Source organism: Haemaphysalis longicornis, unplaced genomic scaffold, assembly GCF_048455015.1.
Source record: "Haemaphysalis longicornis isolate Haplotype H1 unplaced genomic scaffold, Haemaphysalis longicornis Haplotype H1 scaffold_3, whole genome shotgun sequence".
NCBI lineage: Eukaryota > Metazoa > Arthropoda > Arachnida > Ixodida > Ixodidae > Haemaphysalis > Haemaphysalis longicornis.
The window spans coordinates 25,213,327-25,238,053 of record NW_027526335.1 but is presented as its reverse complement, the minus strand read 5'-3'; the positions used below and the strand labels follow the sequence as shown (position 1 = coordinate 25,238,053).

The 24,727-nt window shown below is 48.8% G+C and overlaps 2 long non-coding RNA genes across 2 annotated transcripts in view; one reads left to right on the top strand and one right to left on the bottom strand.

Annotated features, from left to right (window-relative positions):
* LOC144173199 (uncharacterized) overlaps nt 1–23,396 on the bottom strand; it is a 51,025-nt gene extending 27,629 nt beyond the window's left edge. Inside the window, exon 1 of the long non-coding RNA XR_013323180.1 lies at nt 23,223–23,396. This is a non-coding gene — a long non-coding RNA (uncharacterized LOC144173199). The remainder of the gene's footprint in view (nt 1–23,222) is intronic.
* Nucleotides 526–3,632, top strand: LOC144173198 (uncharacterized). Its single transcript, XR_013323179.1, has 4 exons — nt 526–869; nt 1,910–1,991; nt 2,464–2,550; nt 3,214–3,632. It is a non-coding gene; the product is annotated as an uncharacterized LOC144173198 (long non-coding RNA).
* Nucleotides 23,397–24,727: the final 1,331 nt, after the last annotated feature.

Sequence of the window (24,727 nt, the reverse complement as noted above, 5' to 3'; positions counted from 1 at the left end):
CTTCCAGGCACGTTGTCTAGAAGCAGCTCCGTTAGATGGGAATGTTTGTGAAGACGACTCTGTTTTTACGGCCGACGCCAGACAACAATTTTCGCCCTCCATCAGTTTGTGTTTTGCCGGAAAGCTGAATAAAAGAGGAAAAGATTTTACCGAAAACAGAGACGGCGCATGTAATGCATCGAAATACGGCAACGGTGCACTCCGCATAGAGGCACGGCCAAAAGGTGACGCAAACTGACTGTCACACGCGACTGTTCAACAGGTCAAGGTCACCCCCTCTTTCAATCGCCGCAGCCGTTCGCGACCTGCGCTCTCGGCACGCCATATCGACCCCTACACTCTAATCCTGGTAACCCATAATGTAACTTCTAAACGGAAGTAACCTATAAAATAAAGGTTACAATGGATTCATTTTGATGTTTTCTTTACCCCAGTCCGTTCTAAGGGTTACAAGCGTGAGGTTAAAAACGATTTATAGGTTACAATAATGATTTATAGGTTACATCAACAAAATCTGACATGTAACCTCTACGTTGTAACCTATAAAACGCCCTGTAACCTCTAAGAGATGCTCGTCGCGCCTTCTCTCCCGGCGGCCGTTGATTTCTCCGTTGCATGACGGGATATAGAGAAATGGCGGCGCCGGCAGGCCCGGTGGCCGCGTTTTCGCGCCACTCGAGCCTTTTAACCGCTGTGATACTCCTATGATGAAGCGAGGATTGCTGTTACAAGTCTCATTTGTCGGCGTGAGTCGCGGAGGCTGCGGCGAGCCCATTTGTGACTGGCAGCGCTTCACGGCCCGTTCTTCTACGACCAGCATCAAGTTCGCATGTTGGACCAATGCCCCGGCGCCAGTGAAAGCGAACTCGGTGAGTATATTCCCTTAACGGTTTCCGTGCTTTCATTGGATGTATCTTTTCGCTGGGGACTTTTCAATTTGAAATTGCAGCATTCGAGAGGGATTTTCGTTACCTGACTGGTTGCTTCGCTGGATGTTTTCTGTTGTCCGCGACGGCAATTGAATGAACTCACGGGCTTGCGTTCGTTGCGTCAGGCTAGAGCGGACGATCGGGAAAGCACTGATAACGGCGCCCGTGACCTGCTTTCTGCCCTGTTTGCGCGCCTTCGTCATGTGTTGAGCGTTTTGTTTACGCTGTTCGCTGCATCGGGCGCACTTGACGAGTTATTGGCCCATGTAATTGTCAGGTAGCTCTGTTTGAATAATTGAAATTTTTCCCATTAAAGTCTTATATTATCGCGCTATTCTCTGGGTATTATCATTTTGTTTCAGCCGTCGGGAAATGTTCATTTTTCTCGCTGCATATATTCGGAATGGTGTCTAGTTTATTGGTCTTGTAGTAATATATCCGGATAAACACAAGGTGTGTGCTACAGAAAAGTAGTCCACTTAATGCTGCCCGAAATTTCTAAACCCACTTTTGTCCAGCACAAGCCTCTTTTTTGTGAAAGTTTGCCTTACGGCACAATAAAACGTTTTCGTATGTACAACACTCCTCATTTTTTTCATGCTTTTCCTTGAGTGGGTAAATTTGGTGTTAGACATTTTGAGACAGCGGGCATTTCCACCATGTTAAGTGGTTTATTATTCTCATTCGCACAAATCAGTCGTTTATTTATTCGCGTGGTATTGCAGGGCAAATGATTGTCTCGCGTGATCCTAGTGTAGTGCAGTAAAGCGACTTTACAGAATGGTGGTATGTATGAGCCAGCATGCAGGCTGTTTGATTGTTGTTTTTTGATGATACAGAAATTGTGAAGAATTACACAGAGACAGATGCAGGTGTAAAAATGGGTTCTGCACCCACATCGGATCCTGGCTGTTCAAAAAATATGGTTGCATCTGGCTACCTATGCTATGACTTATCAGCACTACTGTTTTTTCTTGCAGGCAGTGTTCCTTGAGCTGACAACCAGGACTCCCCTGCGTATGACACAAGTTGAAATGAAGTCTGATTTCAGCGGAAACAACGGTATGAAAATGCAATAACTAAAACACATTCATTCAAATATTCTTTGTAAAGATGGCACCCAGGCCTGCACAGACAAAAGTATGATTCACTTGTAAAAATGCGAGGCCTTTCTTCAAGTGTTATGATGTTATCTTTCGTATCTTATTTTGCCTCATGTTTAGTGACTATTTCTATCAGTTCGTTACTACATGAACGTTATGAATTCACATAACGATTTCCTCAGCATGGAGCTTTGTAGTTTTTCAGCAACTCTAGCTATTCTATAAGATGCGTGGTTTTGCAGAGCCAACAAGAAGAACTCTTTTTCTAAAATAGCTCTGTAAGAAATCTCCAGTTGTTAGTGAGTGCTTGTGCTGTGTTCTTTTTTTCGTCTTGTCAAGTTTGAAGTGCTCTTTCATTATGAATGTATACCAACTGCCCAGCTCTAAAGCCTATTACATTTTAACCCAAATAACCCTTCGAGTCATTACAGGTACAGACCTCCTGGGAACGCCACTTGAAGATCGGTGCAAGTTCTAGATGTATCCTCTCCCACAACACACCTGGACGAAGAAAAAATGTAAGTTGGCGATTCCTTTTTACTGATAGCGGAGGAAGAAACCACCGATAAGAACACTTTACTTAAATGAAAAACGTTTCGGCTTCCACGTGGGATCCTTGTTCAAAATGAAACTGCCAGTACAAGGGGGGGGGGGGGGGGGAGGAGGAGGATGTTTAAGTACAGCCAAAAATGTGACGCAGGTGGCGGCATCATCGTGAAAGCACGTTTCCTGGGTTTAGTGCGACGTTCGCTCTGTTGCGTGTACTAGTGATTCCACATGAAGGCGCGGAAACGTTTTTGTTTTCTCTTTTGCAAATGTATGTCAGTTTATCTCGTAGCCCAAAGTTTCTGCCTGTTCTGGGTGAGCATGCAGAAACATTTCGCGAGATAAACTAGAACACGGCACGATTAAAATTCGGGATGGTTGGCCGGTATGACTATAGTGGCTTCGCGTTGTTCTGAACAATGCGGCCAAATTGCTCTGTGTAACGATTGCTGAAATGATGTGAAATTATTAGGAAAGGCCGTAAATCACTCCTCTGGTGTGTCCTTTCATTTCATTCTCTGGTCTCCGTCTTCATTTTCGTGCAATATATTTTTCGTACTTCACATGCCTGTGGTTTGGTGTGAGGGGCTTATGGTTGCACTGGATTTTGTTCTTTTTCTGAAATTTTTCGGTAGATGGCTCTTCAGGTGGGGAAATCCAAGTGACGGCCCCTCACATATATACCCCCATCTGCGGCAGCAGGGAACAAGATGACCGCGGGAAATCTTCAGCGTGCCCTGATTCTGTGCCTGCTTGTGTACTACGTAAATTGCGAAGCTTATCTCTGAATTTTTCCAAGCGCATTTTTTCGTGCAGGAAATTATAGATACCATTTAAAGTTTGTCCAAAAGACAGATTGCAGTCGGCCTAGAAACTTGTTAGTGCTGCATAAAAAACGATAACTTGGCGTGGGACTCACAACTCCGTTGGAACTGTAAAGAGGAACCTAAGAGGGAAGTGTAAAGATGGATTCGTAAGGGCGAGTGAATTCCAAGTGTAATATTAGACTGAGTGAAACGGAGAATGTAAGGAACATAGTCATAAACACTGCTTTGTATGAAAAAGTGAATTTGTAATAAATGTTCTTTCTACTTTCCCGCATTCTGCGTTTTTTCTGTGGGGAACCATGACAACAACACTGTACTGGGAAAGTGCACCCCTGAGAACCATCTTATAAATGTAGCTCAAACTCGAATTCGGCTGAAATTGTTCAATGGCAGTATCCAAACAATTCGGAATGCTTTGCATACATTCGTGCAAATATTGAGGTAAAGAATTTGTATATTTGGCCATGTTTGTGAAGCTGTGCACGCAACATTTATTAAATAGGTTTAATAAGGATATATGAATAAACCGAATTTTACCTGGAAGTGTAAAGCAATATAGGAAACACCAATTCGCCCAGGAATCCGCACTCGTCCAATACTCATTAAGGAACGATAATAACGTTGGGGTGGTTCGCAGCTTTGCTTTTTAATAAATAGCCCACAGGTGTTTCATAATAATAAATGTGAATGTTCAAAACTACCGGTGCGAAACTTCTGGAAATGTGCTCCTGTTAAATGCGCAAATATGTGTGCATGTACTGCAATTCTCTTTTGATAATCATGGCCTAGGTTGTCAGACAAGAATTTTTGGCTTAAGGCTATGTTATCATAACTTTGGCGTCCTTTTGAAGTATGCTATCAAGTGCATCTTTCCACTCAAGCTTGGTTTCACTAAAGCCTAATGTTGTTTAACTAATGCTCAATTTAGCAAAAGACCTATCATGCATGTTTGATACCTGATTCTTAAACGGCACAAAGCTGATGCAAACATCAAATTTAGTTATGCCTGTTTATAGGACTTAAGCGTTGCCAATACTCACGAAGATTTTTGGGTGACAACCTGTGTAACGATTATCGAACAGGTAATGCAATGCATATATATTAAGAGAAAATTTTCAAGCTTTTTGGCACTGCTGTTTTAGGAATTATAAAAGTAATTGCTCTTTTAGCCCCAGCCATTCAAGGGACGAAGAAAAGACACCCGACGCAAAAGTTTAGACGGCGCAATGGACAGCATGGTCGCACATATCTTCCACTAACGCAATGTTTGTTTACCACGCGGGAAAGGCGCCTTGGGGGTGTCGCCACAGCGGCGCCGGCGAAAGCGCGCCTGGCGCGCAACATCACACCTTCCAATTTGTGTGGCCTTGGACGGCGGTAGATGTAACTTATATAAAGGTATACATGCTGAAAGCTGCAAAGTAACCCATAACTGCGTAACCCTTACGTGTATACGTATATAAAGGTTACGAAGATATAGGTTACATTTGTACCTTATAAATTATAGGTTACAAAAATTCGAAAATGTATACCTCTATTAAGGGTTACCCAGCTTAGAGTGTATACTCGATATACACGCGCACGAGGAGCAATTCGCAAACGTAGCAGCGACGTTCTCCCCTCATGAATGTGTCTGCGGACGTGTATATACAGCCTGCTTGTTTGCCTGTCTCATTGTTTGCGTTTTGCGAAGCAACATAGCGACAATAATCGATGTCTTCGCCAAAGTACACGCTTGGAATCAAAATAAATGAGAGTCGAATATTCGGGGAAAACATTAATGCCAGACAATAGCGTATTACCAAGCAAATCGTAACTCTGTCCTGTAGCTGGATTTTTATGTTTACAGTGAAAACGCTTGCGTAACGGCCCGAATCGACGTAGAACTATAGTGAATTGATTGATAATGAGGTTTAACGAGCCGACGCTACACAGGCGATGAGGCGCGCCGCAGTGGAGGGCTGGTGGTGGTGATGGTGGTGGTGGTGGTGGCAAAACGTTTAATGAGCCAAAGGGAAGGGGTAGCTCGCTCGGACTCCCATTGCTCAGGGGAAGCGGAGGGGTGGGGATGTGGGTGTTATGGGCAGGAGAAGACGAGGGGGTAGGTGTTGAGAGGGATGAGACAATGGGGGCAGTCGGGTGGAAAGAGATAAGGGGAAATGTGAGATAGAATGATGCGGTTGTAGTAGGTTTCGGTGTGTAGTCGGCGGAGGATGTAGGCTTGTTGGGCGGTGAGGGAAGGGGGGAGGGGGGAGGGTATGGCCGTCGGGAGTTGGTGTAGTGGGAGAGGGTGGAGTTGTAAGTGGGGTCGAGAGGTGTCAGGGCTGCTGGGTCGGGGGGTGGGGGAGTTATTTGGTCGAGGCTAGGCGAGGGAAGTGCCCGGGTAATGAGTGTGCGGGCTGCGGCGTGGGCCGTCCCTGCCAGGCCGGAGTGGCCGGGGGTCCAGACAATGGAGAGGTCAATGTCTTCAGGGAGGCGTTGAAGGAGGTGAATGGCTGCTGGCGGGGCGAGGCCGGCTTGGTAGAGGCGGCAGGCTTGCTGCGAGTCGGTTATTATGGTCAGTGTTGGGATGTTGGGATCCGTGCCGTAGCGTTTTTCGAGGAATCGGACGCGGGCGTTGCGGCGGCCTTGGTTGTAGAAGGGGTGCATATGCTTGGGGACGGGAGGGACGTGGACGCGTTGACGACTGGAGAGGGGAATACGTTGGGGTACGTGTGGGGTGGCAGGGGCCGTGCGTCCGATGACCTGAAGTACCCGTCGACCGGCCGGTGTGAGGGAGAGTCGGCGCAGGGGGGAAGTGCGTTGGGCTTCCAAGATTTCTGTGAGGGTGTTGTGGAGGCCAAGCTGGAGGAGGCGTGTGTTGGAGGTGTAGATAGGGAGACCTAAGGCTGCTTTGTAGCTCTTGCGGATCAGAGCGTCCAGCTTGTTAGCTTCCTCTGTCTTGAGGTTGAGGTATGTAAGGCGACTGATGAGGAGAGCTTGAACGAGTTTGCAGGAGTCAGATTCTTTGAGGCCGTAGGTGGAGCCGCGGATGCGCCGAATGAGGTGCGTAAGTTGGGTGATTGTTTTGTGGAGCTGTGGGAGAAGAATGGCGCCGGAGCCGTCGTAGTGAAAAGGAACTCCGAGTACCCGAGGACGGTGGTGACTTGGGGGATGGGAGTGCCGTGGATGGTCACTTGTGGGTCCGGGGTGGGTTGTGGGGGGCGGCCGCGGGTGCGGGCTCGGAGAGCGAGAAGGGCTGACTTGTTTGGTTCGACCGTTAGGCCTCTGGGGTGGAGGTAGGCGACGGTGGTGTCGATGGCTTGCAGGAGGGCGTCTTGTTGCGCGCCGCTGGAGCCGCTGGTAGTCCATATAGCGAGGTCATCGGCATAAAGCGCATGGTGGATACCGGGGATGGCATTCAGGAGACTGGGGAGCTGGAGGAGGGTGATGTTAAGGAGTAAGGGGGAAATTACGGAGCCTTGCGGTGTGCCTTTGGCAGGGGTGTGGAAGGTAGGGGATCGGAGAGGGCCGAGCCGGAGGGTGGCAGTGCGGTCCCGCAGGAACGCGGAGACGAATTGGTAAGCGCGGTGGCCGCAACCGGTGTGGTTGAGGTTATCGAAGATGGCTTGGTGCGTAACGTTGTCGAAGGCCCCTTTGGCATCGAGGGTGAGGAGTGTTTTGGGGGTATCACGGCTGAGGTGGTCGAGGAGCTGTTCTTTTATTTGTATAAAGACGTGTTGGGCGGAGAGATGTTTGCGGAAACCGAACATGGTAAAGGGGTACAGGTTACGGTCTTCGAGGTAGGTGGCGAGGCGCTGGTGAACTAGGTGTTCATAGATCTTGCCGAGGCAGGAGGTGAGGGCGATGGGTCTGAGGGTGGTGGCGGAGACGGGTTTGTTGGGCTTGGGGATAAGGGTAATGTCTGAGTGGCGCCACTGTGAGGGGTACGTGCCGGCTTCCCAGTGGCTGCTGTAATACTTAAGGAGGTCTTCAAGGGTGTCGCCGGGCAGGTTGCGGACAGTTCTATAGGTAATGTGGTCTCTGCCCGGGGTGGTGTTGCGGGATCTTTAACGTGCGCCGGAATCTCGACCGCACGGGCTGCTTCGCTTTTCGCCTCCATCAGAAAAGCGGCCGCCGTGGCCGCGTATCGAACCTGCGTACTTGGGCTCAGCAGCACAACGCCTTAGCCACTGAGCCATCGCGGCGGGTATAGCGAATTATAAAACAAGTGGCAATTGGGCGATTTGGTGAGCGATCATAGTTGAACGTTCAGCGCAGCAAGCAATAGTGCCCAGGGTATTCAATCAAGTTACTTCTTACTATTCGGCGCTTCGAGCTTTTATGTATTCTGTTTCAACGTTTGTTTTTAACGGTACTTTTACTAGAGGGCGAAGTACCTTAGGGGCTCGGGCTGTCGGCGTCTCATGTAGTCACGGTACTAAAACACCGGGACACATTTCACGCTACGCCGGATGCTGAAATTTCTCGCGAGGAAATCATACAGGCCATCCGTTCTCAGCGCCGCCAAACTGCACCAGGCGTGGACGCCATCACTAACAAGCTACTGCGACATCTTGACGATATTTGTATTGATAACATCATCACTTTGTTTAACTACCACTGGGAGCGCGGCACTCTTCCCAGCTCGTGGAAACACGCAAACATCTAATACCGAAACACAACAAAACTCCTGCACTCGAACATTTCCGCCCTATTTCGCTCACTTCCTGCCTAGGCAAACTTCAGTTCAGTTCGTCATTTCCGGTGACGTTCAGCTTCGCGTGCCTCCGTTGTATCAGTAGCTTCTTGACGTAGTTTGAATGAGTGAAGGACATAAGGCGCGTTCGTAGCCCATGCTCCCGTCTCGGTTTATAGCGCAGTGGGAAGAGCGCCACGTACCTCCCGTTGCGGCCAGAGAGTCGTGGGATCAAAACCGGGCGCGACTAACTATTTCTTTTTATAGTGGACTGCGCTGACGTCAGCCCAAACGCTGACGGGGCTGAAGAGACGCACATGCGCAGTAGAGTGCAGACGGCGGACAACGACAACGGCAACGAGGGAGGGAGGGACACAGCCCCCAGCATGAGATGCTTCGCATCTAAAATACTTTTAGAACGCGTGTCCTAAATGAAGTGTCACGCACTGCAAGCCAACTACGCAGCAAGATAGGAATGATGATCCTACAAGTGACGTCAAAAGAATCGCAGCGCCGGCCGCTCCAGTGGTGGGTCTCACGGCCAATACATACGAACTTCCTCTAACCGCACCGCTACACTGCGCCTCGGCTCACTGCTCTCACACCTTTTCCCTATGTTCTCTCGCGGCACGCCCCAGGGCGCCGTCCTTTCTCCGCTTCTCTTTAATCAAGCTATGACGCCTCTCGCTCGCGCACTTGAACACACTCATAGTCTTCGATCTGTGATCTATGCTGACGACATCACACTATGGGTGCCCAGCGGTAGTGATGGCACGATCGAAGAGACCATCAATCAAGGAGCCTCTATCGTACACCAGCATGCCCAAGCTGCAGGGCTCTCCTGCTTTGTCCCCAAATCAGAATTACTTATATTACCTATCCGGCGATCCCGGTCCACCTCCCTACACGGTGCAGCTGAATCCACCCACGTCTCAATCGATGGCACCATTATACCCCATGTACCACAGGTCCGCATCCTCGAATTTATCATACACTCAACTGGCAGCAGCACACACACCATCGCCCATCTTCGCACTTACACCACACAGATAACTGGCCTCATCAAACGCATCGCTACACGCAAAAATGGCCTCGTTGAATCTGAGCGCCTTCGCCTCCTTCATAGCTTCCTCATCTCTCACTTCTGCTACCACCTACCGTACGCCACCCTCGCCCTCACACAACAGCAGTCCTTGGACGCTCTTTGAAGACGTACCTATCATGCAGCGCTTCTCTTGCCTACACACGCCTCTACCGAACGACTCCCAGCCCTAGTTCTGCACAACACGGTGACGAAGCTACTCGAAGCGCACCGCACTGCCCAAATCACTCGCATATCCCCAACGCCCATTGGCCGCTGCATTCTTGAACGGGCGCATCTCAACTCACCCGTTCTACTCGATCTTATGGCTACACCATCCCTCTCTCAATCCGCTCCAGCATCCACATCAAACCCCTTCCTCGCAATATGAATCCCACCGTCCACATTGGTCGTCCACCGTCCCCATGGCATCCACATTGGTCGTCGTTTAGCCTTTTCCACACACGTCCTATATGTAGACGCGGCTGAGTATTCGAGCAAACCCGCTTTTGTCATTGCGGTCATAGGAGCACCTGGCACCGACCCGCAGGCTTCAGCCACGGTGCTCACCTCGACTTCAGTCACCACGGGGGAGGCGGCGATTGCCCTCGCTCTTACCCAAACAACCACCCCTCTCGTTATATTATCAGATTCGCAACCCGTCATCTGAAATTACCTCAAGGGCACCATTTCATCACTGGCCCTCCAAATTCTTCGCACTCGACCCTTTTCCGAAAACGTAACGCTGCTGTGGACACCGGCCCACACCGGCCATAGGTGATAATGAGGCTGCCCAAAATCAGGCATGGGCCTGATTTTAAGGCCCGAGCCCGGCCCGAGCCCTTTTTGTGAAGCCCGAGCCCGACCCAGGCCCGTAATACCTACCCCGGGCCCGGCCCGGGCATTCATAAGGGAGCCGGGCCCGGGCCCGGCCCGGGCACGTCGTCTAAAGCCCAGGCCCGGCCAAGGCCCGGTCATTTATTTTTGAGCCTAGGGAGGGCCCGCGTGTGTGTGACAAGGCCTGGTCTTAGACGCTGAAGAAAATTTGGTTATTATATTTGGTTCAGTGCCTTCGTAGCGGGCAGTCAGACGGAGCACATCATGAACTGAAACACAAAAAAATAAGGGTTTAAAAGTGCGCGTAGTTTAGCTTACACCATCTGCAGTTCACGCCACATCGGCGTGAAAGCTCGTATTCTCATATTTTGATGATTAGACTCTTGGCAACTTCACGTGGTTGTCTCGGGCACAAGTGGTATTGCTGAAATTTTTTTGCTCCACATTTGAATACACGAGTATGTACGTGCGTTGAAATATTTTACCTGCTGTGGTTGCTAGCGGTGGTGTTTCTCTATAGCATGCGAGTTTTATTCCCGGGCACGACAGACGCATTTCGACTGGCGCGACATCTAAAACACACTTATACATTGACATAAGTGCACAGCTCCAGGTTGTCTGAATTACCTAATTCCCTCCCCGATAGGCCATTCCTTGAAATCGTATCTTTGGTATGTTATACACCAAATTATAAAATCTTGATGCAGTACACGAAATGTCATTAAAATTACAGTATAGTGACCGACCCGGCAAAACACGTTTTTAAAACAATGCGGACAACTAGCATCAAGAAGCGCGTAAAAATAAACTCAGAATATTTATTTTAATGCTCTTTTCTACACCACGTCGGACCTATGAATTCAAGCCCGAGCCCGGCCCGGGCCCGTGCAGTGCTCTACTGCCCACCACCATGCCCGAGCTCTGACACCCCGGGCAGGCCCTTCTTTTACGCCTGAACGCGGCGTTCCCGACATGTCCCATCCGGTACTGCTCACGCGCACACCGGGACATCACCCAACATTACCGCCTCCTTCGCAGACAACTTCCCCCTCCTCACCCCTCCTTCACAGCCGAGGCTGCCCACACGTGGGGCCTTCTTCAGACGCACTCCTCTCCTCACCGCACTGTATTAGCGCATACGTACCCTCACGTCTTCTCCTCTCCCAACTGTCCCTTGTGTGGCGCGCCGGACACGCTCTATCACTCGCTCTGCGAACGTCCGCTCGACCTCCTCCCTTTCTACCCTCCCCCACCCTCTGGGAACAGGCTCAGGGGTGCTCGGACCGCGAACGCCAAGAACTGGTCACCAGACGAGCCCTCCACGTCACGGCGGCCCTTTGGGACACCGCCACTCCCCCACCCTAAAATCAGAGTTCCAAATAAATTAGTCTCTCTCCTTCTCCCTCTTTTTCCAACGCCTCGCGCTAGCACGCTTCGTGAATCAAAGACACGAGACTTTTACCTCTATCCTCCAACGGTCTCATCTACGTGGGCAAAAACGCCAAAGCGCCAACGCCTAAAACACCGAGGGCTCAGCATCGAAACCGCATTATACACTTCATAACTTCGAAACCGCATCATCTATAAACCACATCGCACACTTATACATTGCCTGCTTCACCTCTGCCCAGGTTTCACGTTAGTGCACACGGCCCTTTTGCTGCAAAGCAGTATATGTCTAACCCCCCAGTTTTCATTCCGGTGTCATCGATTAACTCGGCGCCACTCCGGGGCTCCTCCTCACCACCGCTGACACCTCTTTCACAAGTATTTTCCCCCTAACCTCCACCCATGCCCATCTGGCAAGTTGCGCAGTCGGCATCTAACGGTGGTAGTGCGGTTATCACATGATTGCGGAAAATAAACAGAAACATGGATGGGCCTAAAAAAATGCGCTGACGATTACTAAGTCCCTAATATGAAATTAATGCGCAGCGCGAGCTTCAGTCTTCGTGGTCACGGCGCATTTCTGCTGCGTTTCAGGAAGTGTTCGCGTGATTAGCGATTGACGCCGGCGAGCACTACCCTGCTGCTACCTCGCAGTGCGCCGCCGCCGCCGGCCAGCATGTTGAAATCCTGTTTGAACCTCCCGCGCAAATGTCAGGTGGTTCGGATTAGTCCCGCACAAGAGAGCAGCGAGCATGTTGTATATCGGGTTTGAACCTCCCGCACAAACTTCACGTGGTTTGGATTAGCGGAGAATAAATCAGCGTCTGGGGAAAGTGTCAGGGGGAGGGCGCTCCTTGGTGGCGATACATGAAACATGTGTGAGGGAAAGGCAGTGAGAGAGATGACGCCGTAGCCGCTCGTGTCGTACTCCACTTCACCATTCGCTAGACGCTCCTCTCCATTTTCTTTCTTTCGTGGCTGCTGCGGTCACTCACTTCGTTCGACCTATGAACGTAAAAAAATGCCATATCACGCCGTTCAGTTGGCTGAGACATGAAATAACGTCATTCTTTACAGTTATTACGACAGTTGCGGCAATAGTCTGGACCCGACCGTACACAAACAGTAGGATACGTACGACGCGGGAGGGACATATGCAGTTCCATGCTTATCTGCATAAACAAAGCTTGGATCCGTCAGAGATTAATTCAGCTAATCGGCTAGGAAATATGCTCCATCGCAAATTACGATCAACGTGTTTTGTTTTGTGCACACGTGGACTACATCCAGCTTTGCAGGTCATCCTTCTTCACAGAGTGGAAAGGCACTAATTTTGTTCTTCTAAGTTCCTTACTCCCAGCGCAAGACTGGCCACCAAATGGGAGGGCTGCGCACTTAGAATCTACAAGTCAGACTGCGTCGCACCCCGCTAGCTTAACTTTATCCGAAGGCAGATACATTCGATTGTGAAAGTTTTGAGTCACCATGGTACCCAGGCAAAACTGAATTGTGCTCATTGGTCCGAAAATCGAAGCCGCATGCCGTTACGTCGTATGCCTCTCCTCGTCAACGGGACAGCCAGCGCGCCCAGCAGTGGCATGCGTCGAGAAGCCTTTCGCGGCTGTTTCGTCTCAAGTATTGGCCTGCAGATAAGATGTGTACTTAAAGGAGCCATGAAGACAAAATACAAGTTGGGTTTATTAGAAAGACTGCTTAGTCCCGGGGCCCTATACTCGACTGCACAAATTGCCGGCAATTCAGGCAATTTTCCGGAAGTCTTTTCTGATTGGCTTTCAATTTTGGTCACGTGCTTCCGGTTGACAAAGCGGTTGTGTGTGCTGTCGTCATTTTGACGTTTCATGTCGTCTACGGACACCAGTTCTAACGTTTGCCTTATTTCTCGTTACTAAAGGCGCATAATTCTTGGCCGGCAATGAAAAACCAGACTAAATGCAGCGGACATGACAACGTAAGCCTGTCTTTGCTATTCAACAACAATACTGCTTGTAATACCCACCCCCTCTGTGATTGGCTGAGAAGGCTTGACGTAATTTAAACAGTTGGCGGGAACGATTACGTCATGCATTGGCAACTTCAGCCTGCGTAAAAGTGACGTAATGCTACGTAACAGCTTGAAAATGGCGGCTGTTTTTGTCGCAAAATACAAGCAAAATAGGGCACAATATTGCCCCGGCTTACGGCGCCGCGAAATGTGGGGCAATTTGCAGCAGGCGCAGTTTCGCATGCGCGCTGTTTAAAGCATGTTTCCTACCGAAACAAATTATAGTTTCAACTGCTTCTAAGTCAGCGATCATGGAACATACAAATAACATGCAGTATTTTGCTTTTATGTTTGGAAATGAAATAAAAATTATTTGTTTGGCGTAACCGCAACATAAGAGGCCAGTACAAGCCTCTCCATGACAAAGAGAAACCAATGCATGGCATTTGTCCATACTTGTCCTAGTAAGCTGTTGGGTCACATGATCGAACTCAAGAGAAAAATAACAATGAAAAGTGACTATTTAGTTCATTACAGCGCTGATTGTAGTCGAGCTTGACGAATGAGTGAATCGGCGACATCGGTGCACTCCGCGGTTATCAGGCGTAGCGCTTCGCTGCTCTTATGTGTCATAGAAGCGATGGTTGCGGCCGTTTTTTTCTGTGATCACGCCATAAACTTGTAACATAACAGCAGACGATGGCGTGGCGGCGGTGGCGGCAGGGAAGGTGATAACGCAACAAAGCTTGCATTGAAGCAGAAAGCCCAGCTATGTTAATAACAGTGATTGAAAGAAATAAATAGATACGGTAAAAAAATTGTGTGATGTTCTTTAGCTCGACATCCGCCTTTCGCTCGCTTTTGGGTCAACGTTACTCGATCGCCTTGTGGTGTTGGCGCCAAATTTGACCTCCAGAAATGTGTTTTTCTTGTCAGCCTCAGCTACCGTCTTAATTTTTATAGTACATGCCAAGTGTTTTTATATCTTTCTTGCACAATATTTGATACCTTGGTAGCGATCTTTATGAGTGACTCGTCAAATTACACTGCATGTCGTCATAGCTATAGGTGCAGCACGTCACTGATTGCTTACGTCGTGCTTACGCAAAAAAACATGGGCGAAATGCCGGCAATTTCTGCAGTCGAGAATAGGGCCCCCGATAACAATGATACCAATATCATCGCAATCTTCGAACAAATAACGGAGATATTAAAGAAAACGTGTGACGCAGTCGCGACCCCCTAGCCAATTTCCCGCAACTTTTCTATGACGTCACGGAACATTGTTTGTGCAATTGGCGGCCGCCTAACTGACCTGTCGCGACGACACATGACTGAACATCTGTAATGGGGCATCTGGTTCCATTTGACCGCATCACTTGAATGCTAACGTGTAGTTAACGCACTGAAGTTATGATTTATTGTTGGCCCGTATGGCGTCATTCTTGCTCATAACACGTCACTGTGGCGCAAAATTTGAAAGTTTTTAAATACTTCTTGCTTTTTTTTCGTAAAAAAAAACATCTTCTGGGCCTGTAATGGAGCTGAGTGAGATACTGAATCCTAGTTCTTTCAAATTACACGAAGTTGTATTTTCTCTTCATGGCTCCTTTAAGTACTCTCAACGTTACAATGTCGCCTGCTTATATCTAACACAAAGTTTAAAATTCTCCACCAAAAACGCACCGATTTATGCCCAATATACGTCGGTTAATATGCGTTCTTAACTATACAATTTCTAATTTACATTTTCAGTTCAGCTGTCAGGTACACATAATTAATTAATACCGATTACGTAGTTAATCGGCATTTACAAATACTGTAGTTTATTCCTCTGTCATAGGAATCGGTAAAACACGAAAGTGAAATGTGCAGCGAAATCTGCAGCTGAGCATGGTTTGCGGGTCAGTGGCTGTCTTGTGGGTGTGCTTGGTGAGCGACGTTTTGGCTGGTCGCTTGTCGCTTGGCAAAGGTGTACTGGCGTCATTTCCGTGACGGATATGACATCAGCGAAATATTGGTGTATCGCGGCATAAAACACTTTATTGTTAAAATATCAAACCCGAAAACAAACAACTCCGCAAGAAGACCTTGTGTGCAGGGGTGCACCCTTTACAGGCCGCTTGCGTCGTTGTACTGGCGTCACTTCCGTAATGATGTAAATGAAATCTTGTTGAATCCTCGAATAAAACACTTTCGTGCTAAAAAAAGACGGCGGCCCTATATTTGAAATGCTTTTTGTCGCGAAGAGCGACTGCCCGGGTGCGTTCAAGGTAGCATAAGGCAGGCAAAGCAAGAGAAGTTCCTTTTTTTGCGCGCCCTTTCAAATCCAAATCAAATCACGTCTTTATTTATTTTCCTTTTGTTACAAAGCATGAGCCAATCACAAAAAGCTGCTGTTTCAAGCAGCTTGACGAGGTGGCTGGCCCAGTACTGGCAGCAATGATCGGCGCAGATTTTAACAGAAAAGTAAAGTGACACATACCCTTTCTTTTGCATAACAGGCGCTCTCATCTCTAGCTTGTCCAAAAATCGGAAGAGAAACGACCTCACAAAATTCCAAATTTGACATGATCCCGCAAAGGTAAAGTCGGCGTCCACAAAACATATGCAAAATTCCACTTTAACGTTAACTTTAAACAATTAGGCTGACTAATAGGGAAAACCGATAAAGTAGTGACCCTTCACCAGCCACTTTCTCACCCAGCCGCTACGTCGTCGCAAGGACTAGCGTTTATTCGACCGGTGGCCGCCGACAAAAGCGACCAAGAAACTGTCCACTTGATTGCACCCGTTGAATGAGTGGAAAAGAGCAGTGCCAGTGCAAATATCCATCTCCAGGGGAAAAGAACAGCCAAAGGTGCTACACTAAAAGCTAGTTGATTCGAACTCGGTTAATTCGAACTTCCGGTTAATTCGAACTCACGGCCTCGTCCCGGCACAGCCCTGTATATTTCAATGGGGGAAAACTCCCGATAATTCGAACGCCTCGCTATCTAGGGCGGTTAGTTCGAACTCGGATCCCCTGGTTTTCATCGCCCCTCGCAGAAGAAGTCGGCCCGGAGTGATTACAGCGTGTTTTAAATCCAAGCCAAACCAGATTTACTAGAGGTGCGAAGCAACTAAGCAGAAAACCAACAGCGTGGCGCGCATAGGCTCCTGCAACAGCTTATCTCGGCTCTACGGATGGCGCCGCGCCACGGCGCCTGTGCTCCGGCGCATGCCATTATAATTTACGAAACATTATTTACGAAATCACGTGCCTCAAACGTGTAGTATAGCGCTAATCTGCGCTAACGAGTCCAGAGGTGGCTTTTTTGTGTTCTTCCCGCGCAGTGTGGCGCGATTTCTGTTCATTCAAGCGCCCGCCCGCTAATTCGAACTCCGCTTAATTCGAATTTTATGGTCCCCTTCGAGTTCAAATTAACGAGCTTTTACTGTATTGAGTTATAATCACGACAAATTTGTTATTTCGGTGCTTTCGGGTTTACGTCGAAATCGGACGATCGGCAGGTCTCTTTCAGCGTTGGGGAGCAACATAGTACGCATCGACCACACAGGCACCGCCGTCGCAAATGAACGCTGTTGCACCTATATATGCGACCATGACCGCGCCTTAGTCTGGGACCTTGAACTGGGGAATCGAGCTCGTCGCCACAGCTGGTGCCCTTCCATGCCGACAGCGGTTGCGCCAGCGCCAAGCGGGCACGCTAAGTTGCGAGAGCACCGCGGTTCTGGCGAAACTGACAGGACGCCACCAAAAGACGCCGCCGAGCCTTCACAGAGAAAACACTGCACTAGATAGGAGGCACGTTCCGCAGGTTCCAGTGAAGCAGTAGGTTACATGCTCGAGAATAATTGAGTCCAGGGTGCCTACGAATTGTTCGCTCCCTCCCCGACATTGTAAGCACCCTCATCATATATATATATATATATATATATATATATATATATATATATATATATATATATATATACGACAGAGAAGTCAAACTGAAAAACATAACAACATTTATTCTAACGTTTCGACCGGGGGCCAGTCTTTTTCAAAGGTATTTTTCAATATATATCTCCCATTCCGGCCAACTGCCCTGCACCATCCTTCTGCGGGACGTCATATATATATAATAGCAGTCTTTTCATGCGGGTTTATGATTTTTCATTGAGTGCAATGAAGTACCCGAGCGAAGTTTCATAAATGCTACGGCAGACGTCACCACACGCGGTCCTCTGGAGAACTAGACGAGAATATCAGATTATCTGGAAGGAGGCTCTCCAATGACTCGGTAGACCGACAACCGCTTTCGTAGCGGTCTCACATCTCTTCTTCCTGTCCTTAGTTTATGAGTTGAGCATGGTGCAATCGTTCACATCGCTGTCACTGCGACTGAAGGCCTGAAAATACGCCCTCCTTTATACGTTTATTTATTCGCAAATGTGTTGTACGAAGGAAATGGTGGTGTGCTGCTAATAGTTCCACGGTAGCCGGGCAAAATGAAAAATAGAAATGCGCGACGTGGCTATTTGTACCAATTAACAGCGTTTTTTATTCCACCTCCGGCCGTCTCTGGCAACAGACATGCCGCGTAGTCAATCATAATCACAGAAAAAAAGTGTAATAATAAGAATAACATTTGAGCAGCACGTATGGCGGCAGTGCCGATGCTAACGCAATTTCGAGGCTATTCATGAATTAAATCTTTCACCGTAACACTCCACGACAAAACTGAAAATTTCGTCCGATGGCGAAATAATTTAACCTTACGCGAACGCTCCATAACGGGGAGTATAGCTGTTTGAACAGACAGCGCAAAGACGCGGGCGACAAAACAGAAAAAAGACAGTGCAAGCGCTGACTAGCAACTGGGCGTACTTTATTGCGTTCTGCAATATGTACGAAAACACAGGTGACGTCACAACTTTGCGATAAATGAAAAAAGAGAACGAAAAGGAAAAGGACAGGATAAGAAAACGGTGAAAAACGAACAGTGCACACAGCACTGAGGGCAACATTTTGATGCTGCTGTCTCCGACATGCTCTGTGTAGTCACGTTCCTTCTGTAGCAAAGTAACAGAGGGCTGACCACTATTCCTCCACCGTGGGGCTGACTGACGCACGTGTCGCCTCTTTTCGCTATCATGTAAGCCTCAGAAATTTCACGCGTGCGCGATCCCAAGTAGTGCTTTCTTACCGATTTTCTTATCCTGTCCTTTTCCTTTTCTTTCTCTTTTTTCAGGGGTGAGACAGCCCAAACAGATTTGGGAGCAGTTTTCGGAGCAGCAAAATTTCGATTTTGGAGCAGAAGAATCTCGATTTGGAGCAGTTAGGGACATTAATTAAATCGTCTTGTGAGCTTAAAAAATCATTATTTCAGCAATTTGCAGGGTCAAGTGCACATTTCAATCAGTTTTGAATACACAGAACACTCAAACAGCCTTACCTGAAAGAGTTTTTAAGAGTACCACAAAGTACTAACTGCACTACCTTTTTTCCTAACTGGTGATATTGTGTTGCGCCTGCACGCAACACTGACAACAAAACTGCCGTTAACATTAGAGAGTTTTAGCAGTCCGTCTTTTCTGTTGATTACTTTGTTACCGGGTTGACCGGACCGGTCTGCGCCTGCGCGCGCGGAAGGGCGAGGAGGCGCGGACAAGGCGAAGGCAGGTTGAAATTGAAATTGAAATTTATTCCGCAACAATAAAATGTTACGAACAATAAAATGTTACGGTTCGCGGAACTAATCCCCCTACGGCTACGAATGCCCAAGTGCCCAGACGAGTCCCGATGAGCACGGTAACTACGTACACGACGGAACAGACGGACTGCTAAAACTCTTATCAAATTTAAGGGCTCCCCAATCGTGGCGTTTTTTTTGCTGTTTTAATGCTAACATTATTATTTTTGTAATCCCAGGCAGCGCTGTACGAACGACTGTAGTCACGGCAACAGTTGAGCAGCTCCGAGCTAACGGTCGCATAGCCCAATCAGCCTACCCGTTTCAGTCCCCGGGGTGCAGGTTCACCCTATGGTCATTTGAGTAGCGTTAATGTTTAGCCACCTAGATTTTGGCATTAAATTTCACTTTGCATACATCAAGTGTTATAGTCGCGTTATATGGCAACCGTGTAGTCCTGCAGCTATTGGGCGCTGCCTGAACAGGTCGCGGCGCCGCAGCACAGCTCGCAACTTTCGTGTCGACCATTCCATCCCCGAGGCTCGCGATCGCGCTTCGAAGCACAGCAACACCTCAGCATTTTACAACAGCACAACAAGCCAAAAAATTCACTTCACGAACCCGATTATAGACGCGCGCACCGCGTTTCGCACTGAAGGACAAACCACGCCGAAGTCGTAGGCCCCACATTTCAATGAACTTTTTTTCGAGCCGCCCAACTTCCCCTAATCTGGCACCAATCTCAAACCATATCCCCGCGTTAACGTCACTGTTCAGAGCTACAACAGATAGAATGAATAGACTGAAACCCAGCTGATAGCGTAAAATAAACCAGGGAAAATATCGGCGATACGCACTGAGCGCGTTGGTAGCAGCCAGATCAGGTGGCGGCCTTGTTTGTTGCCGCAGACATGCCTAATCGAGAAGGCCGTTTCACCGAACCCGGACGGAAAGCGAATCGAGTTTTAGAAGCTATCGCTTGCTTCATTTCAGTCTTTCTATTTGTGCCATTTCTGTGTTTGCGATTGACCGACGATAAAAGCGGTGACCGGGATGCGGGAGGCTTTTGTCCCCGCCGAAACTGACATAAGCATCAAAATCCGTGCCGTTGAGGCTCTTCTGGAGCAGTTTGGCGCAATTTTCGCCATTTTCGTGCTTTTGGAGCAGCTTGGTGCAGGAAAATGGAATTGTATCAGAAAGGCGCAATATGCGCAGCTGTCTCACCCCTGTTTTTTGATTGATCGCAAATGTGTGGCGTCACCTGTGTTTTCGTGTATATTTCAGAACGCAAAAATTACGTCCACCTCCCCTCGCGGGAACCCTGGTGTGATGCGACGCTGAGGGGGGTTCAAGCGCAAGCGGAGAGCAACCGTCGACCGAAAGGCCGCCGGGGAGCGGCACACCGGTTATATGCGCAGCGCGCCCGAAGGAGAGGAGACCGCGGAGAGAGAGAGTACTGCACATGCGCAGCACCGCGCGCAGCGCCGCCCACCGGCGGAGTGAGAGCGCGCTGGGACGCTCACGCTCTCACCTGGGCACGCACCGGCGCCAGTGCGTCTGCCGCGGCTATGACGCAACACAATCCAACACCATCCACTTTAATCCAATCCAAGCCAAGCCAAGCCAATCGAATCCAATCCAATCCCCCTCGCGAGAGAGTGTTCGCTATCGGAGAGGAGAGCGGGAGAGTGGCTGCGGACAACAACGGACGCACGCGAACAACGGACGCACGCAGGAAGGACAGGGCCGCCGACAAGAGATGCTCTGAGCGTCGCATCTAATAAAATACGCCCATTTGCTAGTAAGCGCTTGTATTGTCTTCTTTTCCGTTTTGTCGCCCGCGTCTTGCGCTGTTTGTTTAAACGATGTATAGCCAACAAACCCAAGCCTTACTGACCCGCGCACGCATTTCGAATCAATCAATGAATAAAAAAATTGGCTGAAGATTACGATAGTCCATGCGTCTCACGAAGTCGTCGCTTCATCAGCGGACGCACGACGTCGCGCGCTATCCTCTGGTGTTAGCTCGTAGCGCGTCGCCGCCGTGATGCACGTCTCGCAAAGCACCCTCGGCACGGGCGGGCTTCTAAAATTTCGCCAAGAAGGTGGTCAGATTTGCAACATAGCTACTATAGTAAAAAAAAAAAAAAGAGTCGGACAGCTGCGCAATTGAGATGGGAAGATTGAAAAAAACGTCGCAGCTGGTGGTCTTAAACTTGGATTTTCTTAGGCCTCCCCATCTTATCGGTACACCGGACAGTCCAGTGATGCCAAGTTCTCGCTAAGCAACCCGCCAAATTTTCGAGCCACATAGCCCAATGTCTCCACACAGAAATAGCCCAAATAGCCAAATTAGAAAATTCACACTATTTCAAACGTTTATTCAGATGCGTGCAGTTTGTCAGATGTCGAGTGTTAATGGAATGAGTGGAAGTTATACAACAAAACAACACTCGTTTGTAGCACAAACAGTTGAACTATTGCGGTGGTGTTGAATCGCTCCAAAACGATCTCGTATAGTGCGAAATCCCTACAACACTTGCCGTTTCTCGTGACTCCAAACTTTACATGAAGGATGTTCTCCAACGCAAGGATCTTTTCCCAATATTTTTTGTATGTCCGCACATACTTGGCCCATTTGCCCATGGCGTCGCAGAGCCCACGCGGCTACTTGGTCAGCGGCGTTGGTTAAACTAGGTACTCAGAGACACAAAGGGGTGCTGCGTTCCAGCTGGTTTATTTTCCGAGCGCCCAAGCTATTTCATAATCTAAATGTATCAGAAAAAACCCTAAAAAACTGTGGTTGATTTCTCTGTCATAGAAATCCGTAAAACACGAAAGTGAATTGTGCAGCGAAATCTGCAGCTGAGCATGATTTGCGGGTCGGCGGCTGTCTTGTGGGTGTGCTTGGCGAGTGGCGTGCTGCTGCCGCGTCGGTTCTGCAAAGGTGTACTGGCGTCATTTTCGTGACGGATATGACGTCAGTGAAATCTTAGTTCATACCGGCATAAAACACTGTTAAAATATTGAACCCGAAAACGAACAACCCTAAGTATAACGTACTCTTAGTTCTAAAGGTTGCTTCCCCGCCAGCAGACCCTGTGTGCAGGGGTGCATTCTTTACAGGCCGCTTGCTCCGTTGTACTGGCGTCACTTCGGTGACGGATATGACGTCAGCGAAAACTTTGTGTATCCGGGAATAAAACACATTCGTGTTAAAAGAGACAGAATTTCAAACGTTGGATAGTAGCGATTTTGCGGAGTTAGAAGTTGTAAAAAGCCGTCGAGAAGTTGTCTCTTAACACACTGACAGAGAAGGTGTGCTGATAGTTTTTTTCCCTCGCTTACGTAGTATTGATTGATTTCTTGGAACAGCGCAAAGGGACGAGGACGAGGCGAGGACGGGACACAGCTGCCTCCTCGCCTCGTACTCGTCCCTTTGCGTGGTTCCAAGAATGCTATACCAACACTCCCAAGCTTATACCTTAATTGATTGATTGATTATGAGGCTTAACGCTCCGACGCTACACTGGCGATGAGGCGCGCCGTAGTGGAGGGCTCCGGATTAATTTTGGCCACCTGGGGATCTCTAAAGTGCGCCGAAATCTCGAACACACGGGCGTTTTTGCTTTTTGCCTCCATCATAAAAGCGGCCGCCGCGGTCGGGAAGCGAATCGCTTATGTTAGGCTCTCTCTCTCTCTCTCTCTCTCTCTTATCTGACGCTCTTACAATACTTTGCTTTCCAAGCTTTGGCATACACCCGCAGTCGGTGCCATCGGCCTTGTCAATGGATACAAAAAAAAAAAAAGATCAAAATTTCCGTACCTTTTTAAAACTTACTCAGTTTAATCACCACTATCAATCATTTAAAATTTCATATCTTCTTAGGCTTTTTTCTTTTACGTTTAGAGTATAAAATTGGTATGATGAGAGTATTCAATTGCGACTGGTTTGTTTACTTCGTTTGCGAGTCAGCCTAAAAGTGCACATGGCACTATGTTGGCTATTTTGAAACGTAGTGTTTTAATATTGTTTACCTCCCACTTTTCCTCACACTTCTTGGCCCAGCAAAACTTGGCCTAGCGCCGAGTTTTCAGCGACGCCAGGCACAGCTGGAACTCAAACAGCTCCGCTGTTGAAAATGCACCGACCGTTTGGCTGCGTCGACCACGGAATATCCCTCCTTGAAACGGGTTTGCACGCAAATATTTGGCAAGCTTCAGAGTACGCACACAGTATTATGAGTGCGACAACCGCTAGCATCCTGCAGGTGGTCGACCGTGCGAGTGCTCGCGCTCCAAGATTGGTTGATTCATAGGTTGCTCGAACATGTCCCGGCATGCATCGCAATCGGCAGCGTCTGTAACAACGCGCGCTGCAGCAGCAACACATTCCTCCTTATCACGCGTGTTGTTCAATGCACTAGTACGGGTATGCATCACAATGCATGACGGTGTAGGCGCGAAGATTGCGAAGGTGCTGTTGACAGTTCCCGCTGTAAAACTCACAAGCGTGCACTCAATGTGATACAACTTTCAGCGACTGCTGTTAGCGTTCAGCGAACATTACTTGTGACATTAGCGAGAGCCTACTGAGTGCAAGTTGGTTCGACGCACTTGAAAAAAGGTAAAGGCGTAAAAACACCGACAAGAGGCAAAACAAGCGCGGCAGACCGCACTTTTTCTGTCGTGTCTATTTCTCCTCTCGTACGCGTCCTTTCTTTCGCGCCTTTATCATTTTCATGTATTTCTGACAACGTGCAATGCAGTCCTCCAGCCGGTGCTGGATGGTTCGGGGATGGTTCGCGTGCTCTCTCTCTTGGTGGTGGGCGCAGGGACGGGACGACGGCTGGTCAGCTCGTCGTGTGGGTCTTCACTTCCGCTTCGTTCAGAGGGCGGCGGCCGCGCGAACCTAAGCACTGGTGCACGAGTACCCGTGCAGGTGTGAGCATGTTTTGCGTACTCAGAATGGCGCCGCACACCATAATAAACAGACCACAGTTGCGTCACCATACAGCTAGCGAAATTCACCAACGAATCGAACGCGTACAAGCACGCTGAACTTATACCGACCGCGTACTAAGCCAACTTCATTAAGCAGGCCCCGACTACTCCCGGACGGCGTAACCAACAACGCACACCCGGCCAGCACGCTCCCCGACGGCCTTCACGTGCTCGTCAACTGCATTTGTTAGGCCTGCGCAAACGTGAGCTGCGCTGGCGACAAGTTAAAAACAACAAGTGGCACGAGGCCGGCTGCGTCTGTTTGCGGGCGACCTCAATTTTCAACCCCCTCCGCTGAAAATCGATGGCCGCTGGCCTTCCTTATCGGGCGAAACGATCCTCGCTACCGTTCCCGACCGAGACTGACGTCTTCACGAGAAAAAGCTACCGTAACGGAGGCACTTCCGTGCAGATAAAAAAAAAAAAAGAAAAAGAAAATAATGCTCTTTCGTTCTGATCGCGGCCGAGGAATGAACCCGATTACGCATTCTAGCGGCGTGGCAATCTTGGCAAACCAACGGCAGTGAAGCTGGAGGCACAAGTGTGTGTAGTCAAATGTGGAAATAAATGATGGGCGCCATACGTACTGTCAACTTTCTCGGTTCTGCCATCTTTTTATCGATCTGGTCTACCACTGCACTCTACGCACGCTT